This window comes from Fistularia commersonii, chromosome 24 (genome assembly GCF_037954325.1).
Source record: "Fistularia commersonii isolate RoL2024-O1a breed Wild chromosome 24, RoL_Fcom_v1.0, whole genome shotgun sequence".
NCBI lineage: Eukaryota > Metazoa > Chordata > Actinopteri > Syngnathiformes > Fistulariidae > Fistularia > Fistularia commersonii.
Genome location: NC_141307.1, coordinates 7,390,848 through 7,412,125, shown reverse-complemented (window position 1 = coordinate 7,412,125; position 21,278 = coordinate 7,390,848). Strand labels below are relative to the sequence as shown.

The 21,278-nt window shown below is 42.5% G+C and overlaps 3 non-coding genes across 3 annotated transcripts; all 3 read left to right on the top strand.

Annotated features, from left to right (window-relative positions):
- The first annotated feature begins 1,141 nt into the window (after positions 1–1,141).
- trnap-ugg (transfer RNA proline (anticodon UGG)) lies at positions 1,142–1,213 on the top strand. Its single transcript has one exon. It is a non-coding gene; the product is annotated as a tRNA-Pro (tRNA).
- A 19,050-nt stretch (positions 1,214–20,263) lies between these two features.
- Positions 20,264–20,454, top strand: LOC147219851 (U2 spliceosomal RNA). Its single transcript, XR_015108141.1, has one exon. It is a non-coding gene; the product is annotated as a U2 spliceosomal RNA (small nuclear RNA).
- Positions 20,455–21,082: 628 nt separating this feature from the next.
- Positions 21,083–21,246, top strand: LOC147219850 (U1 spliceosomal RNA). The gene has a single exon (XR_015108198.1). It is a non-coding gene; the product is annotated as a U1 spliceosomal RNA (small nuclear RNA).
- Positions 21,247–21,278: the final 32 nt, after the last annotated feature.

Here is a 21,278-nt window from a genome sequence, read left to right as displayed (position 1 = left end):
CAGCACATGGGTGTTCAGGGTTGCCATGTCGACCATGTTATGGAACACAGTGCCTGGCCATTTTCGTGTTCCTGCCCGCAGGCTGTACTCGCGCACCATCTGATCCAAGGCAACGACACCGGATTTTGTGGAATGTTACTGGGTGATGGTGCTTGGCTTTCTTTTGTGGCTGTCCTCAGTCTGAACCACACCGTGTATACTGCTCATAACGTAGACAGTCTTCTTCCAGCTGGCTGCATACACTGTCAGGGTGGTGTCAGTCGTTGAAAACACCTGAGTGCTGAACTCATTGCATTTCATCTCCTGAGCCGAAGGGGGAATATCTCTGCAAATCTTATTGAGTGGCCCAAGACGGGTAGTTTTCCCGGTGAGCAACTTTTTGCAAGTGAAATTGAGGTGAAAAAAGTGTCCGTTGTGACAGTTCTGCCCTGGTTCAGAAATGGTCCCATCAACTTCATTACCACACTCTCGGACAGTCTCTCCTCTTTGGGACGACCAGGTTCTTTGCAAACATATGGAAATACATTGCAGATATATTTGATGTCAAATCACAAGCCACCCAGAACTTGATGCCAAACTTATCTGGTTTTGTAGCAATATATTGAATCAAAGGGCAACGTTTCTGATGGGTAAAGCTGTTCATCAATTGTGATGTGACGACCAGGTCTGTACAGTCATGGCCAAAAGTTTGGAGAATGACACAACAATAGAACCATCTGGCAAACACCTAAAAACCATGAAGGAACAGACATTGTGAAAGTGGCAATCTCAAAACTTTTGGCCATGACTGTAGAATGTGAAGACCAAGGCCTCAGCTACATTTCACACCTTGCATTGTACTCCCAGCAAGTGGCTGCCTGCCATTAGTGCCATATTAGAATAAAAGCAGGTGGTCATCAGAAGGAAACCCCAAGGCTCAGGAATCTCATATCAGTTTCGAGCTGGTAAAGGGCAGTGTTTCCTCAAAGCGTCTCCGAGTGCTTGTTTATTCGGGAATGTGGGTATTCTGTAAGTCTTTCCAAAGAGTGTGGTTCAGTCCTGCTCTATATTTGTACAGCATCATGGAAACGCTGTGTTGGTGTTTGGTGCTATATGAATAATCAAATTTGATTCGTCGTGACTCAACTCAGCAAGCGTTTGTGGCTCGTTGGTCTAGGGGTATGATTCTCGCTTTGGGTGCGAGAGGTCCCGGGTTCAAATCCCGGACGAGCCCGAGCCCTTCCAATGCTACATTCTGCTGTGTCATACGGACGTATCCGGTCTGCTCTTCGCACACACCTTGCGTACTCTGCTTCAGCAGCGATGTTCAACCATCACAGACTTTTCCACCCAATGATTACTTATATAGAAGAAAAAACTCCCAAGTGTCAGCTTCACAAGGAAGACACCTTTGTAGTATTTGGTTCTCAGGACCACCTCGCTATAATGTCATCCAGAATGGTGAGACTGAAAATAGAGTCTACTCGTAAGCCCTTTAGTACCAGGGCTTACAATGGGCCCATGGCATTGCTGGCTACCTTCTCGTTTTCCATTGCAGTAACCAGGCACTTCACCGTTTGCTTGGGGCAACAGGTGAATCTGCCTTCAGATTAGCATGCAGGCTCTGATTATTCTTCAGGGGAGCCTGGTCTTACAGCCCTCAAGGATTTTCTTTGGGATTGCTTCGGCAGGACACTGGAAACAGGCTGGATCCTCTCCAAAATACTTTTGTACTTTGGCAGGAGGGGGCAGGACATCATACATGGATCTGATGGTCAAGCTCAGCTTGTGGCCTCCATGTTCCACTGCCGCTCCAAAAGATCATACAACTTTTTACACCATCTCAGCTCACCCAGCGGCCATGCTTGGTGAGGGACAAAGCTCTGGCAATTCAGTCTGCTTCTTCCTGGTGGTGCATGTCCAGTACCACCAGCTGGTGCTGCTCAGCGGGAGAAGCCTTCCGTCATGTGGGATATGTTTGTTTTCCTGCACCTCTTGCCATGTTGAATTGGCCCACAATGTCCCTTTGTCTCACGGCAGAATTTGCCTTTGCTTTACTTTTCATTTTCTCCCAGTCTCTACGGTAGAAGCAGCACTGCCGCTGAAGAGATGTTGGGACTCTTTGACATTGTCTCATGTCTTGCTTAGTAATACTTGTATTTCTCCACCAGGCCCAATTATGGTGGGGATAGGGCTCCATTGATTGTGATCAGCGTTGCAGAGAAAATCAAGTCACATCTCATTTGCCATTAGGTTTTCTCACATTCAATACCTTTTCAAGGGTGACATTTTACCAGTTCTTCGGTCTTCCCTGTTCGGTCAACGTCAAGGTACGCTCTCACCTATCAGTTGTCTTCAACGTAGGTATCCTGTGCAACAAAGGAGTCGGAGCTAATATCCCGGTTCAAATGACAACAAAACAAAACAAACGTACTTGCTCACATTACAGCGCTGTGAAAAAGTAGGAGCAAACAAGATGAGAGTCAGGGAATCATCAGTGATTTGAATCCGGGACCTCTCGCACCCTAAGCGAGAATCATACCCCAAGACCAACGAGCCACGCCCACTGCTTGCATGTTGACTCTTTTTCGCGCTTTATTAAATCTCTATTTTAGTTTGTTTTCTTTATTTATATTCCCTTCATCCACCTGGATGAGCCCATGAGGTGGGGCAGCTAAATGACTCTGGTGACAAGGAAGATGAAGAGGACAAAGGCAGAGCAGAGGACAAAGTGGTGGGAGCTGAAAAGGGAGGAGTGTTGCATGGTTTTAAGGGAGGAGTTGAGAAAGGGTCTGGGTGGTCACGGTGAGCTTCCAGATGATTGGACAACAGCAGCTCGAGTTATCAGGGAGACAGATAGGAGAGTACTCGGTGTGTCATCTGGAAGAAAAGTAGACAAGGAGACTTGGTGGTGGAATGAGGAAGTGCAGGAGTGTATACAGAGAAAGCGGTTAGCAAAGAAGAAGTGGGATACTGAGAGGACTGAAGAGAACAGACAGGAATTCAGGGAGATATAGCGAAAGGTAAAGATAGAGGTAGCAAATGCAAAACAAAAAGCGTACGGTGACTTGTATGCTCGGATGGATAGAAAGGAGGGTGAGAATGATCTATACAGGTTGGCGAAAACAGAGAGATAAATATGGAAAGGATGTACAACAGGTCCGGGTGATTAAGGACAGAGAAGGAAATGCATTGACAGATGCTAGAAGAGTGATGAGAAGATGGAAAGAGTACTTTGAAGAGCTGATGAATGGGGAAAATGAAAGAGAGGCAAGGGTAGAAGAGGGGACTATTGTAGACCACAAAGTAGCACAAATTAGTAAAAGTGAAGTGAGGAAGGCATTGAAGAGGATGAAGAGGGGAAAAGCAGTTGGTCCTGATGATATACCTGTGGAGGTGTGGAAGTGTCTAGGAAAGGGAGCAGTAGATTTTCTGACTAGATTATTCAACAGGATCTTAGAGGGTGAGAAGATGCCTGAAGAATGGAGACAAAGTGTGATGGTGCCTATTTTTAAGAATATAGGGGATGTGCACAATTGCGGCAACTATAGAGGGATAAAGTTGATGAGCCGTACAATGAAGTTATGGTAAAGAGTAGTGGAAACTAGACTGAGAGCAGAAGTCAGCATTTGTGAAAAGCAGTATGGCTTCATGCCGAGGAAGAGTACTACAGATGCAGTATTTGCGTTGAGAAAGCTAATAGAGAAGTACAGAGAAGGCCAGAGGGAGCTGCATTGTGTTTTTGTAGACCGAGAAAAAGCATATGACAGGGTGCCAAGAGAGGAGCTCTGGTATTATATGAGGAAATCTGGAGTGGCAGAGAAGTATGTTAAACTGGTGCGCGACATGTATGCTAGCTGTGAGACATTGGTACGGTGCGCTGTAGGGGTAACAGAGAAGTTTAAGGTGGAGGAGGGACTCAACCAGGGATCAGCTCTGAGCCCGTTCTAGTACGCAATGGTGATGGACAGATGAGGTTAGACAGGAAACCCCTTGATGTTTGCGGATGACATTGTGATCTGTAGTGAGAGCAGAAAACAGGTAGAGGAAAATCTAGAGAAGTGGAGGTGTGCCCTGGAAGGGAGAGGAATGAAAGTTAGTTGCAGCAAGACAGAATATATGTGTGTGAATGAGAGGAACTCGGGTGGAACGGTGAGGCTACAGGGAGTGGAGATCAAGAAGTTGGAGGATTTCAGGTACTTGGGGTCAAAAGTCCAGAGTAACGGAGAGTGTGGAAAAGAGGTGAAGAGACGGGTCCAAGCAGGTTGGGATGGGATTGAGAAAAGTGTCAGGGGTACTATGTGATAGAAGACTATGGGCCAGAATGAAAGGAAAGGTGTACAAGACTGTGGTGAGACCAGCGATGCTGTATGGCCTAGAAATGTTTGGAACAAGGTGTAAATTACTTTGGAGTTCTTTAAAGAATTCTAAAATAATTTTAAACTTGTTCCATTAACCTTCAACTTGTTGAGATTAACACTTTTTGACCAAATGGCTTAATCTTTTATCCCTGCGACTGGATTTCAGTAAATGTGACATATTGTAATAGAATTACGTCTTACTCAAAACATTCTAACTCCAGACACTAGTTTTAAAGACTTCCATTGTTATTTAAACTTGCTCAGAAAAGATTCAACTTGGTGAGATAAACACTTGCTGACTAATTTCCTTTATCTTTAATCCTGTTGCTGGTTTTCAGTAAATATGACATTTAATCTGTAGAATCACATTCTATTCATCATATATCAGCACCAGACACCAGCTATAAAAGAAGTACAAAATTAAAAAATGCTAAAAAAAAATGTGATGCTCAACAATATATAGTTTATATTTAATGAAATCCAGCCACATGTTTAAATGGTAAAGCAATTTGTTCAGGAAGTGTTTATCTCACCAAATTGAAGGTTTTTGGCACAAGTTAAAAATAATTTTGGAAGTCTTTCAAGCTGGTGTCTGTTGCTGAAATATGCGTAATAGGACATGATTCAACACAATATATTTCATATTTACTAAAATCCAGCCGCAGGATTAAAGGATAAAGCCATTTGGTCAAAATTGTTTTTCTCATCAAGTTGATGGTTTTCGTGTCATTCTTTAGAGCTTGTGTCTGTTGATGAAATATGCAGATTTGGATGTGATTCTACACAATACAGAATCTACGCAATGTATGAATTCACTCTAATTTAGCCGCAAGAATGAAAGATGAAGCCATTTGGTCAAAAATGTTTATCTCGCCAAATTTAAGGTTTCTTTGAACAAGGTGTAAATTATTTCAGAATTCTTTAAAGGTAGTTACTTTTGTTGAAAAATGTTGAATAGGATGTGATTCTACACAATAAAAAATCTACACATTGTATAAATTCACTATAATCCAGCAGCAAGAATGAAATATAAAGCCATTTGTCCAATTATGTGTACCCTGCAAAGTGTAAGCTCTTTGGAACAAGTTGTAAATAACATTGGAATTCCTTAAAGCTGGTGTCTGGCGCTGAAATATGCTGATTAAGATGTGATTCTAGACAATATAAAATCTACAAAATGTATACATTCACTGAAATCCAGACGCAAGAAGGGAAGAGAAACCCATTTGATCAAAAATGTTTATTTCGCCAAATTGAAGGCATTTGGAACAAGTTGTAAATTGCTTTGGAATTCTTAAAAGCTGGTGTCTGTTGCTGAAAATTGTTGAATGTGATGTGAATTTGCACTCTATTGGTCAACTGTAATGAAATCCAGGCGGAAGTTTGAAAATAAAGGCATTTGGACCTAAAATGTTTATTTCACTAAGTTGAAGGTTGTTTGGCACAAGTTGTAAATATCTCTAATTCTTTAAAGCTGGTGACCGGTGATGAAATATGCTGATCTGGATGTGATGCTACACATGACAGAATCTACACAATGTATTAATTCCCTCAAATCCAGCCACAAGAAAGATGAAGCCATTTGGTCAAAAATGTTTTTCTTTTTTTTTTGAACATTTATTAGAACAGGTTCCTTAACAGAGTTTTATACATTCTGACAAAACCTCATAACAAGATATACATTATACAATAATCTTTATAGGTCACTTATTTCCTCAATAGCAAGTGAAAAATAAAATAAAACTACAAAAAAACAGAAAAAAAAAAACAAAAAAAAAAACAAAACACAAACACCAAGAAAAGCATCTAACTCAGTCAAATAGAGATAATATCTTCAACTCTCCAAATATTTTTTAATGGGTGCCCATTTGTCAAGATATAGGTCTGTCTGAAGTCGTAAGTTTGCTGTTATGCGTTCCATGCAGTTTACATCCTTAAGCCTCTGACGCCACTGGTCCAGGGTAGGTGGGTGGGGTTTGAGCCAATTTACTGTGATCATTTTATGTGCAATTAATAGAAGAACTCTAAGCGTAAACACCTGTTTTTTTCCTTAGGCCGCTTGTTGATGCTGTACCCATAATAAATTGCTGTGGATCAATTGGTCTGTTTAACTTTAAAATCTCACTTATTTGGTTTTTTTATCTCTTCCCAGAATTTCATCAGTTTAGGGCAGTCCCAAAAAATGTGGGAAAAGTCCCCCGTTATGCCACAGCCCCTCCAACACAGGGGAGAACAGTTATTATCATACAAAGCTATTATCAAGGGAGATTTAAAATACCTTATTCTTAACTTCCAGCTGAACTCCCTCCATGTTGGGCTGCTTAAACATTGTTGCCAGGGCAACCAAGAACTCTCCCGTTCTCCATCAGCAATCATGGCATTAGATTGCAGTTCCCACTTAGCTTTCACATCCAGTGTGTCTACTGAAGTGTCCATATGTATCCTGCCATATATATCTGATATTGTATTTTTAATGTTCATTTTGTTCTCAATTATCTCAATCCAATATTGTTCAAAATTAGTTGAAGCTTCTTTAATATTGTCCCATTCTTTGTGTGTCATCAAATAATGTCGAATTTGAAAATATCAAAATAAATCCTTAGACTCAATGTCGTATTTTGCCTGAAGTTGTGAAAAAGCCCTCAGAGTTCTTCCTTCAAATAACTGATTTATTGTGATTAAACCTTTCCCTGCCCATCTAATGAAACCACCGTCCATCTTTGCTGGCAGAAAGTCACCTGCTGCTGTTATTTTTGCTGCCCTCGATAGAGATAGAGGTAGATTCAGGAATCGTCTTTTCTTTTCCCAAACCTTTAGTGTATGGTTGACATATTCATTTTGTATCTTAAGTCCACGTCTTGCTTTTGAATTTAGAAAGGGAAGAGTTGAAAGCGACACGTTTTTAACTGAACCTTGCTCTATATGCACCCATCTTGTGTCCATATCTAGTTTTAACCATGAGACCAATTTTCCAAGTTGTGCTGCCAGGTAGTAACTTCGGAAATGTGGCAAGGCCAATCTGCCCTTATCTCTGGGTGCACAGAGTATTTTCAATCTCACTCTAGGCCTCTTGTTCTGCCATAAAATTTGGAAATGAGCTTATCCAGTAATGTAAAGGTAGATACAGGAACAGTGATAGGCAGAGCATTGAACAGAAACAGCATTCTAGGTAGGACATTCATCCTGATACTTTCTATCCTCCCAACTAAGGACAAAGGAAGCACCTCCCATCTTTCTTTGTCATTTTTGATCTGAGAAATTAGTTTACCATAATTTGCCTTATATAGCTGACTTGTGTCGTGTGTGAGAATGATTCCCAGGTATTTAAAGCCCCCTTTTGACCACTTGAATTTCACCTGTCCGTCCAAGCATGTCGGCCAGCATCCTGTTATCATCATTGCTTCTGATTTCCCCTCATTCACCTTGTACCCTGACACCTCCCCATAGTCCCTCAGTCATCTATACCGGCCCTTATGCAATGCCTGAGGATTTCTTATAAACAAAAGAACGTCATCCGCGAACAATGAAATTCTGTGCATCTCCCCTCCTTCATCTACTATTCCCTTGATCTGATCGTTTGTCCTTATCAATTCAGCAAGCGGTTCGATACACCATGTGAACAAAATAGGCGAGATTGGGTTCCCCTGCCTAACTCCTTTTTTAAGGTGAAAAAATTGGGAGCAGTACCCATTCACCCTGACCTTTGATATTGAGTCTTTATTCAGTGCTTCAATCCATTTTATAAATGTCATATTAAATCCCATTTGTTCCATAGTAAATTTCAGATATGTCCAGTCGAACGCCTTCTCAGCATCTAGACCAGTGGTTCTTAACCTTGTTGGAGGTACTGAACCCCACCTGTTTTACATGCGCATTCACCGAACCCTTCTTTATTGGATCGAGGATCGTTTCGTTGATGGGTACAAAGAACAGGCAGAGTAGCCTTTTCATCGAATCTGGCTCCCTTCACCTTGAATTCAGCAAGCGCTATGTTCTTGTAGTTCCCATCTCCATGCAGCTTAAGGAAGCTTAGTTTTGCCGGTGCTGGACTAGAATTGCTCATCTTGTCTTTGCAAATCATGCAGTTAGGACATCGATTCCAATCACGTTCCGTCATACATGTGAATCCGTATTGTACGTGTTCTTCCGACCGCTTTCTTTTTTTGCCCGACATAATTAGTATGAAGGGATTAAAATATTAAGAAAGAAATCACATGACGTACCATCACGAGTCACAAGTTACTACAACTGAGCGCGCCAAAATCCCTGCAGCACGGATAGGCCAAGCTATGTTGCATGATCACCTGCAGCCAGTGATGTCATCACCAATGTGTGTCTTGACCTCCGCCGAACCCCTGAGACTGACCCACCGAACCCCTGGGGTTCGATCGAACCCAGGTAATGAACCACTGGTTTAATCTAATCGCAATTTCAATACATTTCCCTCTCAGCACCACCTTTGCCCCCTCCCAAAGAGTCGAGGGGGATACTGATCCATTATCATTAATTTTGAAGTACTCATCAATTGTTTTTTTTATGTTTTCCTTTATATTTGGATCCGTCAACAATGAGATATTTAGTCTCCAGTATTTGAAGTGCCAACCAAAGCCTAAATTTAATTTCATATATACAGGACCATGATCAGATAGGGTACCAGGTTCAATAACACATTATCTGACTTTATATAAGCTTTGTTTTGAAATGCAAATCAAATAAATTCTTGAGTATGACCCATGTACCATGGACAGAAAGGTGAAATTTCTCGTGGTCGGGTTCTTAGCCCTCCAAACATCCACAAGTCCTAATTCTTCCAACATATGTTTTGCTGCCCTGGATTTCCTGCTAATGGGCCCATAATCATAAGGAGTTTTATCCAATTTTACATTTAAAACACAATTGAAATCTCCTCCTAAAATTATAGTACCTCTGGCTTCTCTTGCCATTACAGTTGCCACTTCTTTGAAGAAATTGGGGTCATCTTCGTTGGGGGCATAGATATTCATGATAGTTAGCTCTACTCCACCTACTGTTCCCATGATAAGTATATATCTCCCCACTTTATCCTTCACTTCTGTCTGAATTGCAAAACTAATTGAATGACTGATCAAAGTTGCTACTCCCCTCTTTCTGCTGTTTGAACAAAAAGCATAAAATACCTGTGCAACCCAGTCTCTCCTCAATTTCTTATGTTCTACCTCATTTAAGTGTGTTTCCTGTAGTAACGCTATTGAGCAATTAAATTTCTTCAACTGAGTCAGCATTTTCTTTCTTTTTATAGGATTATTTAGTCCTTTGACATTATAGCTGATAATCCCTACCTCTGACATAAATCAGTATTTCCTATTTTCATTTTACTCTCCCCAGATTCACCTTTGCATAAAGTAACTATCCTTGCCCTAGTAGTACCAAAAATCACTTGTGCCGACCTAACCGACATGTCAAGGAAATAAGAACTAAATAAGAACAAAACAGAAAAAATAAAGTAAACATATGTGACTTCCAATAGTCCAGCTGAGTACAGAGATCTGTCCAGCTCCTGTTGTAATGCAGGCAGAGGGTTGTGATTTAAGATTCCCTCTGGGCAAAGTGCACTGAGTGCTGTCCCAACCACAGACCAAAGAAAAAAACAAAATCTTTGGTGAGGCGGTGATCCCAACACGGGTCTCATTGTAGAAAAATATAAATTGAAAATAATAACAGAGTTAACTCTCCTCTCCTCTCAATAACTTTACAATATGATTCACTTAACTTCAGCATATTTGGCTGTTTAAACTATGAACAGTAATACACATAGAACTTTAAGATTGACAGTAATAACGTTATCTAATTATTTTAACATTACCCGGGCACAGTACTCCTCATCATTTTAGTCCGGCAAAACAGCCCGCAGGTCTGCGGCGGACAGTGATGTGTCCTTTCTTTCTCTCTTCCCACCATCCTGTCTTGTATGTATCATGTATCTTTTGAGAGTTCCCATTCCAGTCTCTCTCTCTTGCTAACCTGCAACTCGATGCCGAGCTTCTTCAACGTTGGCACAGCATCCACCAGCGGAGGAAATGTTTTCACTCCCGACTCCAAGTTGATTCTCAGCTGCGCCGGATAGGGGCACATTGCCCGGATCTCCTTCTCCTTCAGCTGCTTGATCACTCCTCGGACCCGCGTTCTCTTCCTCTGTATTTCTGGAGAGTAATCCTGGTTAAAGTAAATCACTCCCTTTTGGAACTTCACTCGTTTTTGGGCCCATGCTTGTCGCAGCACTGCTTCCTTTACTGTATAATCCAGAAACCTCACGATAATGGAGCGCGGAGGCGCTGAACTCGCAGGCTTTAGCCCCAGTGATCTGTGTGCCCTCTCGATTTTTATATTTAGCTCGGGCGGGAGTTGTAGCGCCGTCTCAATTAAGTTCCTCACAAAACCAATCATGTCACCTTTCTCACTTTCCTCGGGGACTTGATAAATTCTCAGATTGTTGCGGCGCATCCGATTCTGTAGATCGTCGCACATGTTCGTCAGGGCCGCCTCCCGTTTCAACAGGTGCCTCAGCATCCTCTCATGGCGCTGGCTTGTGTCTTCCACCTGGCATACCCTGGTCTCCGCTTCCTCAGTTCTCCGCTCTAGCTTCTCCATCCTTTGAATCAAGTCCGTGACCGACACCTCCAGTCTAGTTAATTGTTCCTTAGTGTCTGCAAACGCTTGCTTATTTTCTTTCCTCAACTCGCGAAGAATGTTCTCCATGTTCTGTTCATCTGTTTTTCCGCTCACCTGGCTTGGGGAAGATGGCGGACGATTTTTTCCTTTCGCTTCTTCTTGCTGTTTTTACTGTTTTGCTGCGTTCCGTGTGTCTCTGACCGTGCTCATCCCAATCTGCAATGCTTCAGACTCACTTTTCCACCATTAAACTGTCAAGTATTTTTTCATAAACAGCCGAATACTACCAATTTTCGGGAGAGCTCAACTCCGTGCGTGTGTCTCAGTACATTGCGTCACCGGAAGCCCCATGTGGAGGATTTTTGCTACAAGTCTCACTAGTGTTTGGCTTGCAGCCGATGACCTACAAGACAGACGAACAGAAGATAGCATATACCATCAGTCTACTCACCGGTGCTGCACTACGCTGGGGGTCGGCGGTGTGGCGGAGAGACGGACTGCCGTGCCGGTCCTATGCCGCTTTCACCGGCGAGATGAGAGAAGTTTTCGACCACCCTCTCCAGGGAGACGACGCAGCGAAACGCTTGGGCGACCTCACCCAAGGGGGACAGAGTGTGGCTGAGTATGCTGTTGAGTTTCAGACCCTGGCGGCAGCGTGTGACTGGAACAACCCGGCACTACGATACGCCTTTCAGAGAGGACTCAATGATGAGCTGAAGGATGAGCTGGCGGGGAGGGACGGACCTCCGGACCTGCATGCACTGATCAACCTCGCAATCCGGATAGACAATTGGATTTAAGAAATGTGTCTCATTTGCAATATCTGGTGGACTGGAAGGGCTATGGTCAGGAGGGAAGATCCTGGGTTCCGGCTCGGCGGATCCTGGACCCCTCGTTAATAAGGCAATTCCACCCTGACCGCCCAGGCCGGCTCCGTGGGGCGCCGGGAGGTGCCCGTTGAGACACTATCCTCGGCAGCCGCGAGGAGACACGGCACGGTCCAATTGAGAATCAGCGCCCAGCTGCAGCAGCGGCCAGCTGCCGCTAATCAACATCCCCATAAAGAGCAGCGGCACGCTCTGCCTGGCGCCAGAGAATTGTAACTCTGCTATAACTCTACTGAGACCCTGCCTAAATAAAGAGATCGGATTCCAGCCCTGTTGGTGTGGTTCCCTGCCCGAGTCCGCCCCCGACCCGTGACACTATCCTTTCAACATATAGCATGATTTCAGTAAATGTGAAATATAGCGTATAGAATCACATCCTATTCAGCATAATTCAGCACCAGACACCAGCATTAACCATTTCCAAAGTTATTTACAACTTGTGCCAAAATCTTTCAAATTCGTGAGACAAACACTTTTGGACCATATAGCTTTATCTCTGAAACCTGCGGATTGATTTCATTAAATCTGACAAAAATTTTGTAGAATCACATCTTGCTCAGCATATTTAAGCACCAGACACCAGCTTTAGAGAATTATCTTGTGATTTAAAAGGTGTTCCAATAAGCTTAAACTTGGTTAGATAAGCTATTTAACCAAATGGCTTTATCTTTTGAACCTGCGTCTGGATTTTGGGAATTGTGAAGTATTTTATGTAGTATCACATGCCATTAAGCATATTTCAGCACCAGACATGAGTTTTAATGATTTCCAAAGTTATTTTCAACTTGCGTGAAAAAGCTTCAAACTGTGGAGGTAAACACTTGTTTACCAAATGGGCTTATCCTTTAAACCTGATGCCTGGTTTCAGTAAATGTGACATATATTTTATGGAATGATATTCTTTTAAACGTTTTTGACAACCACATACCTGCTTTAACGAATCGCGTAGTTATTTCCAACTTGTGCTATTTGTGTTATTTCTTTCAACTTTGTATGTTTAACACTTTTTGACCAAATGGCTTTATCTCTGAAACTTGCAGCTTGATTTCAGTTGATGTGACATAAATTGTGTAGAATCACATTCTATTCAGCATATTTCATCACCAGACACCAGCTTTAAAGAATTCCAAAGTTATTTACAACTTCTGCCTAAAACCTCAAACCTCTTGAGATAAACACATTTTTTTTCCAAATGGCTTTATCCTCTTAACCTTCGGCTGGATTTAAGAATAAGAATAAGAATAAGAATAAGAATAAGAATAAGAATAAGAATAAGAATAAGAATAAGAATAAGAATAAGAATAAGAATAAGAATAAGAATAAGAACAACCTTATTAATCCCGAAGGAAATTGCTGTGCCAGAGTTACAGAAAAATATAACAGTAATAAATAATAAAGAAAGGCAGAATTAGAAATAAAAATAAACTATAAACTATAAAGTGTCTCAGTGAAACTATAAAGTGTCTTAGTAAGCAGTGATAAAACTATAAGTGTCTTAGTAACAAGTGAGGTAAGGAGTGCACAATAGTATGATAGAAGGGAACGTTGTAGTGTAGCTGTTATGAGATGAGATGAAATATTGCACAGTTTCTGAATATTGCACAGAAATTAGATATTGCACATTTTTGTTTGTTTTTAGGTTAAAGATAGGATGTCAGATTTCAGTAAATGTGACATTAAGTGTGTAAAATCACTTCCTATCTAGCACATTTCAGAAACCGACACTTGCTTTAAAGAATCCAAAAGTAATTTACAACTTGTTCCAAATTCATTCAATTTGGCAAGATGAACATTTTTTTACCAAATGGCTTTATCTTTCATTCTTCGGCTGGATAATAATGAATTTATGCATTGTGTGGATTTAAGATTGTGTATAATCACATCCATTTCAACATATTTCAACAAAAGAAACGAGCCTCAAAGAATTCCAAAGTAATTAACAACTTGTTCCAAAACCTTTCAATTGTGAGATAATTTTTTTGGAAATAATGGCTTTATCTTTCATTCTTGCAACTGGATTTTAGTGATTTTATACATTGTGTGGATTTGATGTTGTGAAGAATCAGATAAAATTCAGCATATTTAATCCCCAGACACCAGGTTTAATGAATTACAAATTTATTGACAGCTTCTGCCAAAAACCTTCATGTTGGTGAGATAAACACTTACCGTCCAACTGGCTCTTTATTTTATACCTGAGGCTGGATTTAAGTAAATATAATATATATAGTGTAGATTCACATCCTATCCAGTATATGTCAGCAACAGACACCAGCTTTAAAGAATCCAAAAGTTATTTACAGTTTGTGCCAAAAATCTTCATCTTGGTAAGATAAACACTCTTGACCAAATGGCTATTTCTTTCATTCATATGGCTAGATTTGAGTGAATTTATACATTGTGTTTATTCTGTATTGTGTAGAACCACATCCTTATCAGCAAATTTCATTACCAGACACCAGCTTAAAAGAATGAAAAAATAATTACAACTTATTCCAAATGACTTCAATTTGGTGAGATAAATACTTGATGTCCAACTGGCTTTATCATTTAAACCTGCGGCTGGATTATTGTAAATTCAACATACATTGTGTAGAATCCCGTTCAATTCGACATATTTAACCACCAGACACCAGTTTTAAAGAATTCCCTTGATATTTAAAACATTTCCCAAGATGCTTCAACTTGGTGAGATAAATAATTTTGACCAAATGGTTCTATCTTTTAAAACACAGGGCTGGATTTCAGTAAATGTAAAATATATAATGCAAAGTCCCGTCCAATCCAGCATATGTCAGCAACAAACACCAGATTTAAAGAATGCCTTCAACTTGGCAAGATAAACATTTTTTACCAAATGGCTTTATCTTCCATTCTTGGGACTGAATTTGAGTGAATTTATACAATATGTGGTTTTAATATTGTGTAGTCATTCCTAATCAGCATATTCGTTCACCAGATCTTCTTCTTCTTCTTCTTTTGGCTTTTCCCTTCAGGGGTCGCCACAGCGGGTCAACTTTCTCCATCTAACTCTATTCTCTTATCCTCCTCTCTCACACCAACTACCTTCATATCCTCTCTCACTACGTCCATAAATCATTACATTACATTACATTACATTGCATTTGGCAGACCCTGTTATCCAAAGCGACTTACAATAGAGGACATAGGGACTGCAAATACACTTGCAAATACACCTGCAAAATACACGATGCACATGAAATATACAGAACAGTAAGCTTGGGTTAGTGAGCTTTTTTTTTTTGTTTTTTTTTTGACAAAGACATACACATACGTACACACACACACACACACACACTGCATAGCCTAACTTGCTGCCTCACCTGACTTGGGGCATCAGCGCAGTAAAAAGTCCTGAAAGAGAACAGTTTTTACCTGTTTCTTGAAGGTTGAGAGAGATGATGCTAGTCTTGTTGCTTCTGGAAGTTTGTTCCACCACTGAGGTAGTAGAACTGAGAACAGTTTTGCCTGAGATCGCTTAGAGCGAGCAAAAGGTACTGCTAGTAGGTTTGTATTAGAGGAACGCAGCTCTCTGCCGGGAGCATAAGGTCTTATCATTTCGTTCAGATATGCTGGACCTGTTCCTGAGGTGGTTTTGAATGCCAGGGTCAGGGCCTTATGCTTGACACTTGTTGGCTTCCAACTTCTTCTTCCCCAGGTAGTGTTGGAATGAAGCTTCTCCAGCTGGCATTTGGTAGAGGTGATGGTGGGGATCTAGGTGGTCATTTCATGTTCTTTGACTGTTGTACTGGGGGGCTTTTCCAATAATTATTTGGAGGCACGAATCGGAGGCAGCCGCTGTCAAGCCTGCAGTAGCTCCCCTCCGTCGTTCCACCGAGATGCACCGATGGTCATCTCCATTGCCATGGTTAAGGCTAGAGGGGATGTGACGCAGCCTGCCCTGAAGCCCACTTCCAATGATCACCATGTTTTGTACTCTGTGGTTATTTTACAGAAGAAGAAATGCTGGAGGAAGCTTCTGACCAGGTTTGTGGTGGTTTCATGCACTTGGAAGAGGTTGAAGGCCTCCCAGATGACAGATGTGGGGATGGATTAAGAAGCCTTGGCTCGGTTGAGGAATAAAACATGCAGGTCTCTTCTGTGCCCTTTGAAGATTTTATTTGTTATTGTGTTTCAGGTAAGTTTGGAGTGAGAAGTTATGACTTGTTATCGCAAAGACATGCACCGGGGGTTCAAGATATGTTTAAAGAGGACAGAATTCACGCAGAGGTTCACTGTTTGTCATAGCTTAATTTTGACATTGATTTTCAGTCCAGTCAAGGTGCTGTGAGACTTCAGTGTGTTGTTGGTGCTGATTGCCATCACCCTGTTCATAGGTGAAACTAAACACTTGAATGTTGTATTTGAATATTTGACAATTTGATTAAAATAAGCTCAAAATGATCATTACAGTCTAAATCAGCTCATTTTAAAATGTTGATTTGAATAGGTGTCAGTGCCCAGTATCCAGATAAAGTGGGGCAAAACAGTATTTAGTCAGCCAACAATTGTGCAAGTTCTCCCACTTAAAAACATGATGGAGGTCTTTCATTTTCATTATTGGTATACTTCAACGATGAGAGACAGAAAATCTCATTGTCTGATTTTTAACAAACTTATTTGGACATAATGATGGAGAATAAGTAGTTGGTCAGGAATAAACATTCATTGCAATACTTTCTGATATACCTTTTGCTGGCAATGACAGGTCAAAGGTTTTCTGAAAAGTCTTCATAAGGTATTCCAGGGGCGGGCAAACTTTTTGGCTCAGGGGCCGGATTGACTTTTAAAATTTGACAATATGATACATGTAAAACAAAAAAATGTATTTGTGAACAGTACATATCAGACTCTTTTGATATTTGCTTTGAAAATAAAACCAACTTGGTTTTGAAGGCTCTGACCTTTGCTTGCATTTCATTCACAAACCATTTTTTCGGTTGGATCTTCACGTCCAGCTCATTCATGTGTGTCAGTAGGTCCACAGTAAATGTTAAATAACAAAGCCAATCCGTGTCATTCAGTTCAGGATAAATTCTCAAGAGTTCTGAAGTAGCTCCAAAAATTGATAATCTCCAGTTTGAGCTCCCACATTCGTTGATCCAATCATACATATCAAGCATGAATTCTGTACCAATCTTTGATGGGCCAGATGTGGCCTGTTTAAGAATAAGAATAAGAACAACTTTATTTATCCCAAAGGAAATTGTGCCAGAGTTTCAAGTAAAACATAACAATAATAAATAATAGTCGGAAGGAGGGAGAATAAGAAATACAAATAAAACCATAAAGTGTCAAAGGCAAGGCTATAAAGTGTTTTAAGGTCTTAAAAAGTACAAAGATTTGAATATCCCCTTCGGCTGAAGGGTTTGCCTACCCTTGATGTATTCACAGGGTTTTTACACACTGTTGCTGGTAGTTTGGCCCATTCCTCCATGCAGACCTCTTACCTCTTGTAGATCCTGCCTACAAAGCCACTCCTTCATTGCCCGGGCGGTGTGTTTGGGATCATTGTCATACTGAAACCCAGCCACGTTTCATCTTCAATGCTCCAGCAAATGGAAGGAGATTTTCACTCCAAATCTCAGAATCCATGGCCGCATTAATTCTTTCCTTTCAGCCTTTCTGATCAGTCGTTTGGTCCCTTTGTAGAAAAACAGCCCCAAAGCAATGCTTCACACTGGCAATGGTGTTATTTTGAATGTGATTCAGCATTCCTTCCCCCAGCTACGACACACTTAGCTTTTACTAAAAAGTTGTATTTTGGTTTCATCTGACCATAGGACATTCATAGTCCTCTTTTGGATCATCCAAATGCCCTCCAGTAAATTTAGATGACGCGATGGGACACATGCTATCTCAGTAGAGGGACACATCTGGCACTTCAGGGTTTGAGTACCTGGCAGCGTAGTGTGTTACTGATGGTAGCCTTTATTACTTTGGTCCCAGCTCTCTGCAGCTTATTCTCTAGGTCCCCCTGTGGGCGTCTCATCATTTTGAGCCCTCGGGGTGAGCTCTTGTGTGGAGCCCAAGATGGAGGGAGATTATCAGTGGTCTTGTATGTCTTCCATCTTCTAATAATTGCTCCCACAGTTGATGTCTTCACACCAAGCTGCTTTCCTAGTCCAGATTCAGTCTTCCCAGCCTGGTGCCGGTTTACATTTTTGTTTATGGTGTCCTTAGACAGCTCTTTGGTCTTGGCCTGATTGAGTTTGGAGTGTGACGGTTTGAGGTTGTGGACAGGTGTCTTCTATCCTGGTAACCAGTTCAAACAGGTGCCATTAATACAGGTAAGGTGTGGAGAACAGAGGGGCATCTTAAAAAAGAAGTTACAGGTCTGTGGGAGCTCTGTGATATCTTGTTTATTGGTAACCAAATACTTATTTTACTGAAGAATTTACCAGTTAATTTATTAAATCTCTTTAACCCCAGCACTGTCTCTCATAGTTGAATAGCAACAGAGGGTCAAATGTGCAAAGCCAAAAATGACTCGGATTGGGACAAAGTGGGGATAAAAAATGGATGAACTTTTCCTTGTTTTATTCATTACGAACATTTTCCATCAGCCGTGTTACAGGCACTGCTTTTCCAGGACATATTTGCAAATGTTAACAGTATGTATCTAATTAAAAGTAAAAAAAAAAAAGGTTAATGTGTAAATATCTCGTTACAATGTGAACACCTGCAGTTTACAGACAAGTGCAGCTTATGTGTTTGTGTTTTTACCCACTGTGGTTTATATTCAGATGAGCTCCAGATGTCCAGATGTCACTTTCTAGGACTTTCAAGTTGCACAACAGTGCTCATTATCACAGCATCTCCTCTGGTCCTGCTCACTCTAGGTGAACAGCAGGGGGTCCAGGGCGGGTCGGTGTTGGATCTCAGGTAAGACAGAACAACAAGGTGCTCAGAGGACGTCAGTCACTCCTACAGAGCCAGGATGGGAGATCTGTTCCCAGGGTCCTGTGGTTCTTTGTTTTCCTGCAGACGGGGATGATGTTGGAGGTCTTGGAGCAGACCGGCGCACAGAAGGACACTCCTGGGCTGCTGGGTGACTGGACTTGGACCTGATTCATCAACAGTGTGTCAGAACTTCTCTCCATTCAGTGCATTTAAAAACCTCTGCATGTCAACAATGGTGGTCTGGCATCAGTTAAGCCACAGAATGCCAGTATAAGAGTTCAGAGAAGCGGGACTCGGGATGAAAGTGTCCACGGAGGGGATTCCACAGGTCCCACATCTCTTTTCTTAATTCATAATTTAAAGTACAGTTAATTCATATGGTTAGAATTAGAATTAATTCATATAGTTTGAAGTAGAATTAATTTAAATAGTTCGAAGTAGAATTGAACCGAAGAGTTTATGACCGTTTATGTCGGTCACTGAAGGCTCCGGGGTTCCACGATGTGTTTCCGGTCAAGAGCGCTGTCCAGCCCCGCGACGTAAGTTCACTTTTACAGAGAATAGTGACGATTTCTCGACCTACAACCGAATTGACCGTGTTTATAACAACCGCGAAGCAACTCCCGGTGATTTTTGACGGTAATTTAGGGCCTTTCGGCCGAGAAATCTCGACAACGTCACAGATTTCGTGAGCTGAGGTAAGGCTAACTAAGCCGCTCCGCTAGCCAAACAGACTAGCTAGCGGCCTTCCGCCATCTTGCCTCGGAGCGCGTCGGTAATTGAGTGTCGGCGACTCAAACGACAACGATAAAGCGGTGGTCTAACCGAGCGCATCGGCTCCGTCCGGACCAGCAGTCGTCGTAACAGCCGGTATTAGCCGGTGCGGGGCAGGGTTAGCGTTCAAGGCCGTCGAAGGCTGTTTGGGGTGCCGGGGTCCAGTGGGTGTTCGCCACGGGACGAGATGATTTACCGTCGTGTTTAAAATTTGTTCTGCTGGTAGTGACGAAAACATGAATGTAATTAAATGTAAATGTGGATTTAAATCCATTTTACTGTTGTCTTGTGTTCGTGACGTTTTTTGAATTGTGTTTCCCGGCGATGAGCAACGAGTCTCTGTGAGAGCTGGTCGCAACGATGCGGTAACCAGACGGGTTCACAAGATGGCGCCCGTTTGCAGCCCAGTGTATCGTGAGCGGTGCAAACGTCCCTTTTCCACCTGTGTCTTTTCTCCTCACGGGCGACTTTTTGCCACATTCCAGGTGGATTTGAAGGGGACACGATTCCAAGAGTCTGGTTGTTGATGTCCTGGGTTTACTTTGATGCTTCGGCGTCCTGTCGGGGGGGCGTGCACCACGTGACCGGGCAGATGCGGAAGATGCTTTAGTCATGTTGTTTCTTGTATGAAGTCGTGAGTGAAGCTGACGGTGCGGGGAATGCGCTGGCGTCGAGCGAGGGCGCGATGTTAACGCTTCTCGGCCTTTTGGCTAAGATCAAGTGTAGTATCTGTTCTTATCAGTTTAATATCTGATACGTCCCCTATCCGGGGACCAAATATTAAATTGATTTTTTGAACAGGGAGATGGAATAGGGGCTTGCTCCGTCCACTCCGCGCATCGACCCGGTATTGCAGTATCTCTGGGAACGGTGCACCCCCCGCTTTTGTGTCCGATGTCAAGGTTGCCGTGTCCTCCAACAACGTCATACGTAACCAACTCACACGGGATCCAGATCTTGTCTGTGCCCTGCGTGACCAGCGACACTGTCCCCGTTGTTTCTGCCGGTAGGGAGCGGTAGATAGCGACACACGAGCGTGTCTGCCTGAAACCCTGTCCCTACCATTCGCCCCGTGCAGCCCGATAAAATCCCACTATGGACCAGAACTGAGCTTAAATGGATCGCATTTGAAACGGATGGATTGCCCCCGATGGACTGTGTCAGACTGGGCTCAGGGGGAAGTTCTCCCGGTCGTAGAGCGGCAGAAACCCCTTGCGGTATCAGGAGGACGGACGGAACGTGTTCCACTTGTCCTCTGACTTCTTCGTGAAAATTGAAGCGTCCGTTTCGTTTTCGGCGTCCCGGCCCGTCAGAACTCAGAGTTGACGTTTTTTTGACGGAGTGTGTGTGTGCGTGTGTGCGCGTGTGCGTGTGTGTGTGTGTGTGTGTGTGTGTGTGTGCGCGCGAGAGGGATCGTGTGTGAGCTCCCGGAAGAGTCCGCGTGGGTTCCCCCCCGACTGAGAACGGCGTGCGTGTGAAAGCGGTCCGTGCGCGGGACGCGTGCGACTCATACTTACCTGGCAGGGGAGATACCATGATCAAGAAGGTGGTTCACCCAGGGCGAGGCTCAGCCATTGCACTGCGGCTGTGCTGACCCCTGTGAATTCCCCAAATGTGGGAATCTCGACTGCATAATTTCTGGTAGTGGGGGACTGCGTCCGCGCTCTCCCCTGTCGTGCTGTTCAAGAGCAAGTCTGTGTCGCTG